The sequence below is a fragment of the Bemisia tabaci genome, chromosome 2 (genome assembly GCF_918797505.1).
Source record: "Bemisia tabaci chromosome 2, PGI_BMITA_v3".
NCBI classification, from domain to species: domain Eukaryota; kingdom Metazoa; phylum Arthropoda; class Insecta; order Hemiptera; family Aleyrodidae; genus Bemisia; species Bemisia tabaci.
Genome location: NC_092794.1, coordinates 76,471,770 through 76,484,895, shown reverse-complemented (window position 1 = coordinate 76,484,895; position 13,126 = coordinate 76,471,770). Strand labels below are relative to the sequence as shown.

Below are 13,126 nucleotides of genomic sequence, written 5' to 3'. Positions count from 1 at the left end.
AAATGCAAATAATGTAAGTGATAAGAAAAGCAGGAAAATAACAGAGTTTAACTATGATAGGCCTCATGGGTAACGTGAATACCTTTGCTTTTAACAAGCGTGTACCCCTTCAGCCGACATAGGCCATCAGGGGTCAGAGGCAGGGGCCTAACACCGGCGAAAAAGAGGCAAGCTCAGCTCAAAAGTTTTACGTCATTTTAAACGTCGCGGGGCAGTAGACCAATCCAAGAGCGATATCGCCTCTGGATTGGAGTGTCTACCCAGCCGATCTTCGTAGTTCGTGTAAAGTCTAGAGATATAAACTTCCATTGGCTCTATTCCAAGCTCGCTCCTAATATCGGCGTTACACTCGTACCATCTGGCCCCGGTCATTTGGCGCAATATTTTATTTTGGGTAATTTCAATTTGGTTTAAGTTGGAGTTTGCTGCGCAGGCCCACATCTGGCTGCCGTAAGCTCAGATTGGCCTTATCATGGACTTGTAGAGTAGAATTTTGTTATTTTGTTTTAATTTCGAACGCTTGCCTAAAAGCCATAACATTTTTCTATGCTTCAATTCAATTTGCTTACGTTTCGTTAGGATATGATCTTTCCATAATAATTTACTATCCATGATACGGCCAAGATAAGGAGCCTTCGAAGAGTGAGGAATAGCAGTGTTCTTTAAGACCAGAGGTATGTGAACATAGGGGCGTAAAGTGAATACCACGTTGGCCGACTATGTGGCGTTAAGCGCAGTACGATCGTTATCTGTCCATTCCTGGATGTCGTCCAGGCTCTCTTGCAGATTTCTGACCGTTTCATCGTATGTGGAGGCTGACGACACAACGGCAGTGTCGTCAGCAAAGACTCCCAATTTGCCCTTTTTGGGCTTTGGAATATTAGCCGTGAAAAGACTATAGAAGGGGGGAGAGTACCGACCCCTGCGGTACGCCCGCCCTAATCATTTTAAAATCTGAATAAGAGTCTTCGAAGCGAACCCGAAAGAAACGATCAGAGATGTATCACATCAGCAGCCAAACGTGGTTACCCGGAAGTATTTTGAAGAGTTTAACTGACAGCTTCTGATGCCACACCCTATCAAAAGCCTGGGCGACATCCAGAAACACGACATTACAGTATTGTTTTTCTTCTAACGCTTTTTCAATACAGTGTGTTTCAGACCACCCGTACCAGGCCTTTTTCTCGGTTGGTTTAGGTCGTACGAAGTCGGAGACCGCGGGGTTGAATCGGGAATTGACCCCAAGGAATCCGAATTTCGTGGTCCCGAAACCCCCCCACCTCCCCTTTAGGGATAAAGGGGGGGGGGGGTCGCGATGCTTAAAGTCACGGTTCCCGACCGAATTGCGGATAGATCGCATCGGAATTGAAAAGCACGGAAAATTTCACGTGAAATTGACCCCTTAAAATCCAAAATTGGAACATCCAAGGCCCAAAAGTGACCCCCTAAAGAGGGGGACAGTACCCCCCTCCATAATTTCTCTATGGTCTCAAAATTGACGTAAATTCTCCAGAAAAAGACGGTTTCCCAGGTAATCGACCTCGAGAAATCCAAATTTCATGGTCCCGAAGCTCCTCTAGCTCCCCTTGGGGGGGATAAACGGGGAGGCCCAATTTTAAGAATCGGGGCTCCTTTCGGAATCGCAAATCGATTGCATCCAAATTGAGGAGCAGAACACATTTACATCTTAAGTGACTCCTAAGAGTTCTAATGAACCCCCTGAACGGCAGAAAGTAACTCCCTGAGGAGGGGGGCTTCGCTCCCCTCAAAAATTTCTCAAGACTCCTCTTTGGTCACAAAATTGACATCGATTCTCCAAAAAAGGACGGTTTCCCATGTAATCGACCCCGAGGACTCGAAATTTCATGTTCCCTGAGCTCCTCGGGGTCGATTTCATAGGAAACCGTCTTTTTCTGGAGAATTGACGTCAATTTTGCGACCAAAGAGGAATCTTGAGAAATTTTTGGGGGGAGTGAAGCCCCCCTCCTCAGGGAGTTACTTTCTGCCGTTCAGGGGGTTTATTAGAACTCTTCGGAGTCACTTAAGATGTAAATGTGTTCTGCTCCTCAATTTGGATGCAATCGATTGGAATCGATTCGGAAAGGGGCCCCGATTTTTAAAATTGGGCCCCCCGTTTACCCCCCCCCCCCCCAAGGGAGGCTAGAGGAGCTTCGGGACCATGAAATTTGGATTTCTCGAGGTCGATTACCTGGGAAACCGTCTTTTTCTCGAGAATTTACGTCAAATTTGAGACCAAAGAGAAATTATGGAGGGGGGTACTGTCCTCCTCTTTAGGGGGTCCCTTTTGGGCCTTGGATGGTCCGATTTTGGATTTTTAGGGGTCAATTTCACGTGAAATTTTCCGTGCTTTTCAATGGACCACTAGACAAGGTAAGAATTTAAGCAATCTGATACATGTTCTTTAACCAGAATTTCACGTAGAACACGATTCGCGCAACGAAAATTACTGAGACCAACTCCTAACGAAGATATTGACATTTTTATTTCACATTGGTTACGAGGAATTTGAAATGCCCGCTCACAAGAAACTCAAAGCTCTACGTGAGTCAAATCGCGCACTACAACGGTTTCAGCAAGCTTCTCAATCGAGCAATGTTCATTGCCCACCATGTGTTTTTCAAACTTTAAGTATTAGCTATAGCTGAGCCGAAGCGTCAAGATCGAGGTTTCCAGATTTTTATATCGCAGAGACTGTCATGATAACGTTTAGCGTGCGATGTGAATCACGTAGAGAATTGAGTTTTCATGAGCGGATGGTTTGAATCCACGCATCAAGAATCATTAAATATCTTTGTAAGGAGTTGATATTGGTAATTTTTGTTGTGCGCATCGTGTTTTACGTAAAATTTGGGTTGAGGAACAAGTATCAGAATGCTGAAATTCGTACCTTGTCTAGTGGTCCATTCTGATGCGATCTATCCGCAATTCGGTCGGGAACCGTGACTTTTAGCATCGTGACCCCCCCTTTACCTCCAAAGGGGGGGGGGGGTTGGGGGGGGTTTCGGGACCACGAAATTCGGATTCCTTGGGGTCAATTCTCTATTCAACCCCGCGGTCTCCGACTTCTCACGACCTAAACCAACCGAGAAAAAGGCCTGGTACGTGTGGTCTGAAACACCCTGTATAAGCTGATATTCTATGTAATTGCTCTATCGTACTGTGCCCAGGCCTGAATCCAAATTGTTCGTCTGGGAGTAAATTTTTTTTTTTTTTAATTAAACTAAAGAGCCTTTTTATGTATAATTTTTCGAAAAGTTTACATATTAACGGTAGGAGAGAGATGGGTCTGTAAGAGCTAGGAGCTGAAGCAGGTTTGCCCGATTTAAGGAGTACAATAACTTCCGCTTTCTTCCATTGCAATGGGATGTATTTTAATTTAATTACAGCATTGAAAATTGTTGTTAGTTTTTTTATAGCGGCAGAAGGGAGTTGTTTTAAAACTACTGCTGATATCAAATCGTATCCTTGGCTTTTTTTTTATTTTCGTTTTGTACTTAATTTCGTTGAATACATCCTCATGGGTGATTTTTTTTTTATTTTTTCGTCTGGGAGGAATTTCAAATCTTCTGCTTCAGCTTCTAACTCTTTTTCTTTTTCGGGGCTTGAACATGGATTGGGCTGAAAAACAGATTCCAAATGGGTGGCGATAGTATGCGCTTTATCTTGGCTGTTAGTGGCCCAATCACCGTTACTCATTTTTATCGGAAAACTGGCTTGGAAGAGACGTTTTAACCCTTTTGTAGCTTTCCAAAGCGAATAGTCATTTATCTCACTAGCGCTAAGATTTTTAATAAATTTTTCAAATTGTTCGGTCCTATAGGCGTTTATTCTTTTTGTAACGACCTTGTTCAGCTGATTATAATAAGTTTTGTCCGCAGGGAAAATAGTTGTCTTTTTCCTCCGTGCTGCTCCCTTTTTGCGGTCCATGAGTTTTAAAATTTCTTCGGGTAAGGTACACTAAGGGTAAACATTTGTATTATTTCTTGCAACAGGGGTAGAAATTTTAGCAGCCTCCTGTATTAATAAAGTTATCGCTTCAGCCTCTTTATTAAGAATTTCATAATTGTTTATTTGAATTGAATTGCCAATTCTTGAAATAAATATGTGATTTCAAGAGAAGGCGGCCGAAAAATTGGCGGTTACCGAGAAACCTACAAGTGTCTAAGTTATTTATCCATGGATTTGCATTACAGTTGGCCTATTGTAAGGTTCGGGGATTTGCGAATTGATTACCAACTACAAACTGCATCTCGGTTGACCTTCCAAAATGCAGTCGGCCTCATTTGCCTGAGAAAGTCTCAAAACATGGTAGAGGCATCGGTGTGGTGCAACTCGCGCAAGCAACTTTTGCTGCTCAAGTGTGGTTGCACCGTCCTCCCCCAGCCCCCTCCTAGGGGTATATTTTGAGCTGCATCTTGTTCATTCTAAGATACAGTCGGTCTCATTTGCCGAAAAGAGTTTCCAAAACATGGCGAAAGAATCGGCTTAATGCGACTCGCTGGTTCTGAGATTGGTGGCGTCAACAACACCGTCCCCCTCCCCTTAAGAAAGCATGGTTCAGTTTTTGAATCGGATAGTCTTTAGCCTATTCAGAGGATAGAATAGACTGAACAAACCATGAGCGAATCTTAAAGGCGAGCAATGAACCTGAGTGTCATAACCACCAAGTATACGCCGAATCGGCAACTTCGACCCCCAAAATGGGGGTAAAACTTCCAGATAGCAAGGAACGCCCATTGAAACTTCTGAACGGTTGGTTCAGACTTGCGACATACATATAACAAAACACCAGTCGATTTAACCGGGCCCACTTTTCTCATAAGATGGGTCCGTCGTTTTTTCACGAAAAGAACGATGGTCCCTGGTAAAAATGGCAAGTGTTAGGTCAGTGAATTTTCCACTGAGGTCAGTGCAATTTGCTCTGAGGTCAGTTCAGTTTTCTCTGACGTAAGTGTTAAAGCACTTACCCAAGAAGTCAGCACTGAGGTAAGAGGCACTGACGTCGGGAGAAAGACTTACCTAAGTGCAGAGATGTCTCTGAGGTAAGCGGGACTGAGGTCAGGACTTGGTTCAGAGGGTAAGTCTCTGACATCAATCTTAATCGAACCGCACTCACTCCCAAAAAGTAGAGATGGCTCCCCCTTCCCCCACCCTATTTTATTTTCGTGGGGGAATATTTCCTCGGGACACGGGGACCACAAACTTTATCTTTCAGAGAGGCATATTTTGTAGAAGGTGGGATTTTCTAAGAGGGAAGGAAAACTAGTTTAAGTAGCCACACTCTTGAATAATTTGTTTTACCCTCTTCGTTTAAGATGGCACTTAAATAATTAAAACACAACAAAAAATGAGATCGATAAAAATATTATCACCGCTAAAATATGTATTTAGATATATTTATTTAAGCATTATTATTTGTTTATAAAAAAAAATAGTTTTAAATTTGGTTTTAATTTTTTTCAGTTTTAACTGTTTTTAAAATGTTTCAGTCTCAATTTTTTTTAAAATTTTCCTACTTTATTTTCAATTCTTTTCTAACTTTTTTACTCCTTTACTTTCAATTTTTGTATCTGCTAATTTATATTTTTTGTATAATTTCAACTTTAATTATTTTTTTTGCATCATTAGCTTTAATTTTGAATTTTAGTGCGATCCATTTTTTTTTTCAAAGAAACGTAACTTACAAAACTTCATTTACATGTTGAATGATTAAAAAAGAATAATAGAAAAATTAGGTGTCGGATTCACATTCAAAGACAAAATCATCATTTGCTGGCAAAATTACCCCAATGGGGGCCCTGGAATGGTAAAATTACGCCCCTAACACGTACACGCGCAGGTAGTGTAGTGGTTCAATCGCTAGGACGATCACCGAAGTTAAGTTACGTCGGGCGTAGTTAGTACTTAGATTGGAGACCGCATGGAAACGAGCGATGTCCCCTGAAGATTGTGATACTTGCTTGGGATTGAAAACTCACAGCAGCCCTCCCTGATCGTCAAATAGTGACTTAACGTACCTGGCAGATCGGTAATTAACGAAATTTTTGCCTGTACAGTATTTCTGGGAGTTTCCACTCCGCTTACGTCTGAGACACTTAGGTCAGTGCCACTTACATCAGAGGCACTTGCCTTTGGAACAGACCTAACACTGAGGTAGCAGATCAGCGCCCGGCAGCACTGACATCAGTGCTTAGGTCTGTTCCAAAGGCAAGTGCTACTGATCTGAGCACTTGCCATTTTTACCAGGGGTGCTATTGAAAAATCTTATAATCACCTCCCAAACTTAAAAAAAGCTGTTTTAGGAACCGACCCATTCAAAACGGTTACTTTAACGCGGGAACGGATCCGGTACACTCCTGACGGCACAGTACACGACAAACCTGGTTTCTTTATCAAACGGCTGCCAATTCCTTATGGAGAAATACATTGTAAATAATGAAAGGACTATGTTTGTCATGTACCGTAACGTCACGAAAGTACCGGATCCCTTCTCGCGTAAAAGTGACCGTTTTGAAAGTTAAAAAAAAAAAAAAAAAAAAAAAAAAGAAAAGTTAAGGGTAAAGTCGGTTATATCTTAACCCAAAGATACCAAGCTCCACATGAATCCATCTCTAAAAGACGGAAACCTGATTTTTGCCGTATTTTGAACAAGACCCGGCCGCCATTTTGTCAAAAATCAAGATTTAGACCTGCGGGTTGCGCCAAAACTTTCCTTTTTTATTCTCTTTTGATTGATGTATCACGAAGAGGAAGCTGTGATTTGGAAAAAGAATTTAGGGTCCGCAGCCCCCTCTGTAAGGGTCCTGAAAGTTTGCGGAGACCCAAAAGTAGCTAACATCGATTCATGAACACACCCGAAATTTCGCTTGAAAATACGAATGAAAGGTCAAATTTTAGAAACGCGAGTCGAACTTTTGGGACATCCTGTAAATAGCTCTTGGAATAATTTGACTAAAATTTTACTGAAACCTCCCATAGACAGGTGCAAAACCGACAGGAGCTCCCCCTCCCCCCAATGCCGGCGCAGGCAGCCGCTTTCCCGAGCTGCCCCATTGAGAAGATTCGTTTGTGTCCATAGGCGGATCGAGATACTCCGAACGGTGAGGGGGGCACGGGGCTTCTTCCAGAACATTTCCGAGATTTGAAGCATCTAATACAGGGTGTTTCAGACCACCCGTACCGGGCCTTTTTCTCGGTTGGTATAAGTCGCACGAAGTCGGAGACCGCGGGGTTGATAGGGAATTGACCCCAAGGAATCCGAATTTCGTGGTCACGAAACCCCCCCACCCCCCTTTAGGGGTAAAGGGGGGGGCGCGATGCTAAAAGTCACGGTTCCCGACCGAATTGCGGATAGATCGCATCGAAATTGAAAAGCACGGAAAATTTCACGTGGAATTGACCCCTAAAAATCCAAAATCGGACCATCGAAGGCCCAAAAATGACTCCCTAAAGAGGGGGACAGGACCCCCCTCCAAAATTTCTCTTTTGTCTCAAAACTGACGTAGATTCTCCAGAAGTAGACTGTTTCCCAGGTAATCGACCTCGAGAAATCCAAATTTCATGGTCCCGAAGCTCCTCTAGAGCCCCTTGGGGGGGGGATAAACGGGGAGGCCCAATTTTAAGAATCGGGGCTCCTTTCGGAATCGCAAATCGATTGCATCCAAATTGAGGAGCAGAACACATTTACATCTTAAGTGACTCCTAAGAGTTCTAATTGACCCCCCTGAGGAAGGGGGCCCCGCCCCCGTCCAAAATTTCTCAGGATCCCTCTTTGGTCGCAAAATTGACGTCGATTCTCCAGAAAAAGACGGTCTCCCATGTAATCGACCCCGAGGAGCTCAGGGAACATGAAATTTAGAGTCCTCGGGGTCGATTACATGGGAAACCGTCTTTTTCTGGAGAATCGACGTCAATTTTGCGACCAAAGAGGGATCCTGAGAAATTTTTGGCGCGGGCGAGGCCCCCCTCCTCAGGGGATTACTTTTTGCCGTTCAGGGGGGTCAATTAGAACTCTCAGGAGTCACTTATGATGTAAATGTGTTCTGCTCCTCAATTTGGATGCAATCAATTTGCGATTCCGAAAGGAGCCCCGATTCTTCAAATTGGGCCCCCCCGTTTACCCCCCAAGGGGAGCTAGAGGAGCTTCGGGACCATGAAATTTGGATTTCTCGAGGTCGATTACCTGGGAAACTGTCTTCTTCTGGAGAATCTACGTCAATTTTGAGACCAAAGAGAAATTTTGGAGGGGGGTCCTGTCCTCCCTCTTTAGGGGGTCATTTTTGGGCCTTGGATGGTCTGATTTTGGATTTTTAGGGGTCAATTCCACGTGAAATTTTCCGTGCTTTTCAATTATGATGCGATCTATCCGCAATTCGGTCGGGAACCGTGACTTTTAGCATCGCGACCCCCCCCCCCTTTACCTCCCAAGGGGTGGTGGGGGGGGGGGGTTTCGTGACCACGAAATTCGGATTCCTTGGGGTCAATTCCCTATCAACCCCTCGGTCTTCGACTTCGCACGACCTATACCAACCGAGAAAAAGGCCTGGTACGGTTGGTCTGAAACACCCTGTACGCAATTCGAGTCAATTTCGTGATAAGTTACTACCAAATATGAACGTCCTTCCTCCTTCTTTCATTCTCCCCTATTTTGTCCTCCTTTTTGGGGGCGCGAAGATCCGGACTCGCCTACGCAGAACCCTATTTTCTAATGCGAGTGGAGGGAGATTCCGTGCGCGGCAAAGGATGTCAGGAAAGGAGAAAAATTTTGTGCGTGGAAGGGGAAGAAGAATTTTCGTTGCGTGTGGAGCATGTGCCTGAAATGACAACCATTCACGCAGCATGATGTGCATTTTGAATAAAATACCACGCATAATACCAAGTAATTCGGTGCCAGTTAAATTTCGAGTTATTTATATGATATTCCTTACACGACCTCCCTCGTATTATAACAATACTTTGTCGGTGTTGAATTGTTAGGTACTAAAACTAAGCTTTCAGAATATTGTCACATTGTTGACCCCCTCCCCCTCCCGCAAGGTATGACAAGGCGACATGTGTTGTATGAACCACCCACTGTAAGCTCTTGCTGTAAAATTGTAGAAGCTCTAGTTCAATTCTAATGTTGTAGAGAAAAATATTTTGAGATTTCAGTCGCATCCTACGTAGTTGAAGGCGTAGAATCGATTCCGCACGTTCCCGACTCTACTAATAAATACCAGAGACTGGGGGGGAAAAAAACAGAAAAATAATCGTCAAAATGGGCAAAATGCAGAATTTAGCCCAAGACCCCGGGGGTGGGGGGGGGGGTGCTCTTTGGCCGTGCGCAACCCTTAAAAAACTTTTTAGAATTTTTTTCTTTAGTGAAATCTTATTTTTATGACAGAGGTCAACGATTAGAGGGTACCATCATCAAAATTCGGAGGTGACCCTCAAAGTGGGACACCCTAATATGCAAGACCATAATTTTCTTCGTAGTATCGATGCGGTGTTATAAAAACGTTGATATTTTAGTGACGGAAGTTCATAAAGGGGACGCTTGTGCTGAAGGAGTCCAGTAAAGAATACCAGACGTGCCACACAGCTACTTAAAAGCTTTCGCGAACCTGGCAAAGTATTGACGAGCGTTTCTCGTGCGGATGTTATGTATAGTAACCTGAGATGAATGTCTCATGGCATGGTCGCAATGGGATTTGATTATTGACTCCAAGCCGCGGGAAGATGATGGATCTCAAGGCATCTGCATTGTTCATTCGGCCAAGGATTAAGGGTGCTTCGCGAGGAGTTAAGTGAAACTGCCCGGTTTGAATTCAGCAGTGTAAGATATTGATCGCCGTCGATAGGTATTGTAAAAACTGCATAACTAAATCACGTGAACTAATCAGTGCTGAGTCAGAAAATAATGATGAAGTTAATTTTACGACTGTCATTACTAATTCAGTGTTTTCCTGGAACTCCTTTCTCAGACGAGCTTTGAAAAATACTGTATCAATATTATTACGTAGGTAACATTAATTCAGTGTCTGACAATATGCAACTATCAATATTGATAAGAGGCTTCGAAGTGACGCAAATATTAGGTATACGTCGTCGTTAGTCATATTTAGTCATCGACGGAAAGGTTTTCTAACATACTTTACGTTTAATTATTGGTATAAATGCCTATTTCCTTTTTTTTTGAGTACCTACTCCACCGGAAGAGAAATCTGAAAGGCATTAATAGCATTGCCGGCTAAACGTCAATAAACGAAATATATCCTAACTCCAATATATTTAAAATGTTTCTTACATACCTGCAATCTATGTATTTTCAAATTTATGTAATATAAAGAGATTTCATAGTTACATATACTTCATATATTATACCTGGGTATGTTTTACATATTATACAATAGACTCTTTCATGTACCTATTTGGCCCAAAATATCATACCTATCTATCTATATTTGAGATGATCGAGCATAAAATATATGTACCTATTAATAAGTAGGTAGGCTATTCTATATTATATCGATTATGTAAGTCCGCAACCACGTACCTATATTCGTTTGCGACTTTGCAAACTTTATTTTTTACATGATAAACTATGGATCCTACAGCCATCTTTAGACGCTGAACTGACGTTTCTACCGTCTGCCGTGCTAAGTCAAAGATGGTAGATCTATAGTTTGCCGTACTTAACTCCTCTTCTTACAAAATATAATTCTGGCTGTTCCGAAGTGAGAGATACATGAACATGAGAACACAAATTGAAAAACCACAAATTGACAAAAATTGAAACATTTACGTCGATGATGAATATAAGGTTGCGACTTCCCTTTAAGACTCCGCGTATAGGGCATACTAAATTTTGAAGGTGAAACTCCTAAACCATGAATCTCGTTTGCGATGTCCTGAAATCTTCGCTCCCATCATACTTACCTACTTTTTTAAAAAAGAAAAAATCAACATAATTCCTCGAAGTTTTTACAGAGTTTGCTGCGCACAGCCTCGGGCGAAAAGTTTAGGGCTTTGGAGGGCCGTAAGTCGAAAATTTCAAACAGCAAGGATATGTTTTGACTTCAGATTTGGATTTTATACGAAAAGTTGCGTTAAATTGATACGGCGCACGGCCTTTTTGCTCCAAATTACTTTAGAGCCCTATTTCCCCATAAGGAGCCGTGTATATTTGGAGGAAAAAAGGGGCAAAAAAATTTAGTGCAAATAGGCTGTGCGCCTTATCAATTCTACGTGACTTTTCGCGTGGAATCGAAATCTGAGGTCGAAACATAACGTAGCCGTTTGAAATTTTCGACTTACGGCCCTGCAAAGTCCGAAAATTTTCTCGGGGGTTATATATTTTTCCCATAATTTTGCATCAACGGGGGTCATGTGGCACATCAATGACAAACCTTCTCCTCCTCTAAGACTTTTAGATTTTGAAAACCGGATAATTTTGACGCCTTCATCTAATTAAAATTTGCCCGAAATTACCCAAAAATGCCCCGTAACTCCAAAAAGAAGGGGTTTAGGGGGAAAAAACCTGGGACAAAAAGTTCTAACTTTTGGCCATAAGCTTTGGTTCCGAGGTCATAGGTAACATATAGGTACTCTTCAAATTATAAATATGCGAGAAACGGGGCCCTTCCTTAAAACTCCTGCAGAATGGGGTTTTGGGGGGCTGAAAATATTTCAATTGAATTCCTTGGGGTTGACTTACCCCTGAAAGTTTTCGTTCCGAAGCTCAATTTTCGGCCGTTTCCAAGAAAAATATAAGGGACGGGTGCTTTGCAACACTCGGTATTTCATGCCGGCCGTATACTTTATGGGAACTGTCGTTGATTGCCAAGCCATTCATTTAAAAATAAAAGATGACAGGAACTCTACAACGTTACAGACCGAGCTATGAGGTTTGGGAGTTTCACCGTCGACATGCTACCCACGAATAATTTATGATCAAATTAAGTATCATTTCATGTTCATTAAAACTACGTGATAGCCTTTCCGAATTGTAAATCTAAATTATGTTCGAAATTTCACAAACCTTTTCCAAGAGGTCTCAGTTTTAAGTAAATCCGCAGATGCTTAAATGTGATGATACCACACTTTAAAACAATGATAAATAATTGGGTTCACTACTAAATCCTGGCAGATCTACACAGCCAAAAATTCAGCTTTGATGAATCAGTTCGACACGAATTGAATCTAACGTTCTTCTGATTGACCACGACCTCCTCACGGTTTTCTTGAACTTCGAATATACTGACCCTAAGTAAATAACAGCGGCGCGGTGAGTCACTGACGAACAAGTCGCGCAATGGACTACACTAACCGCCGGCCGTCGAGTAGACAGCCCGGGAAACAATTTTCCATCCCGAGATATGATAGAGAGGCTATGGACGGATGCGCTCGTGCTCCACCCATCCACATCGCATAAGACGGTATCCAAAGGGGCGGAGCCCATTCGTCGAATCGAGAAAAACAGACCGAATGATTTCGTAAACGCACTGAGCATTCGTTGATGCTTGCCGAAAGTCATTCACCGAATTTTGAATGTGACTTAAGTTCAGTGGTGCTCAGCCCCCCCCCCCCCCCCCCCACGCAGTTGAGGAATTTCCCCCGAAAAGTTGGAATGCTCCTTATCCCCCTTACCCTAAATGTGGGGCAACTCCACTCATTCAGCAGGAGGTCCGGGGGGCCTCCCCCAGAAAATGTTGACATTTCAAGACCTTCATAACGCAATTCTGGGCACTTTCGAAGACTTTCATCCTCCTCTGAAATTTCATTTTTTCACCTAGTTTTAATAATAAAATGCACAGAAATGAAAAACATTCAAATCATGTGGTATTATAGGCAGTGATAGAATACGTAGAAAATATGATAGTTTTCAATAAGGATCAGGAATCCAAACATTTTTATTGGGGAGGGGGTGGGGAACTTTCCATGGGAATACATTTCTTTGTAAATTGGGGGGAAGGTAAAAGACTAAATTTGTGGAAATGAAACGTTTCGGGGGGGGGGGACATTTTTTTGGATGGTGGGGAGCACATTTTTTTAGGGGGGGGGGAATTTTCCTTGGAGGAAAAGATTCTCTTGGAGAGAAGGAAAAATGTCTTGGAGTGAAAAAAGA

The 13,126-nt window shown here is 42.6% G+C and overlaps 1 protein-coding gene across 1 annotated transcript in view; it reads right to left on the bottom strand.

The window, feature by feature from the left end:
* The window catches only part of FASN3 (Fatty acid synthase 3), a 253,540-nt gene extending 241,142 nt beyond the window's left edge, over positions 1-12,398 (bottom strand). Inside the window, exon 1 of the mRNA XM_072296313.1 lies at positions 12,041-12,398. The gene's annotated coding sequence lies outside the window, so the exon portion shown is untranslated. The remainder of the gene's footprint in view (positions 1-12,040) is intronic.
* Between the last annotated feature and the right edge of the window lie 728 nt (positions 12,399-13,126).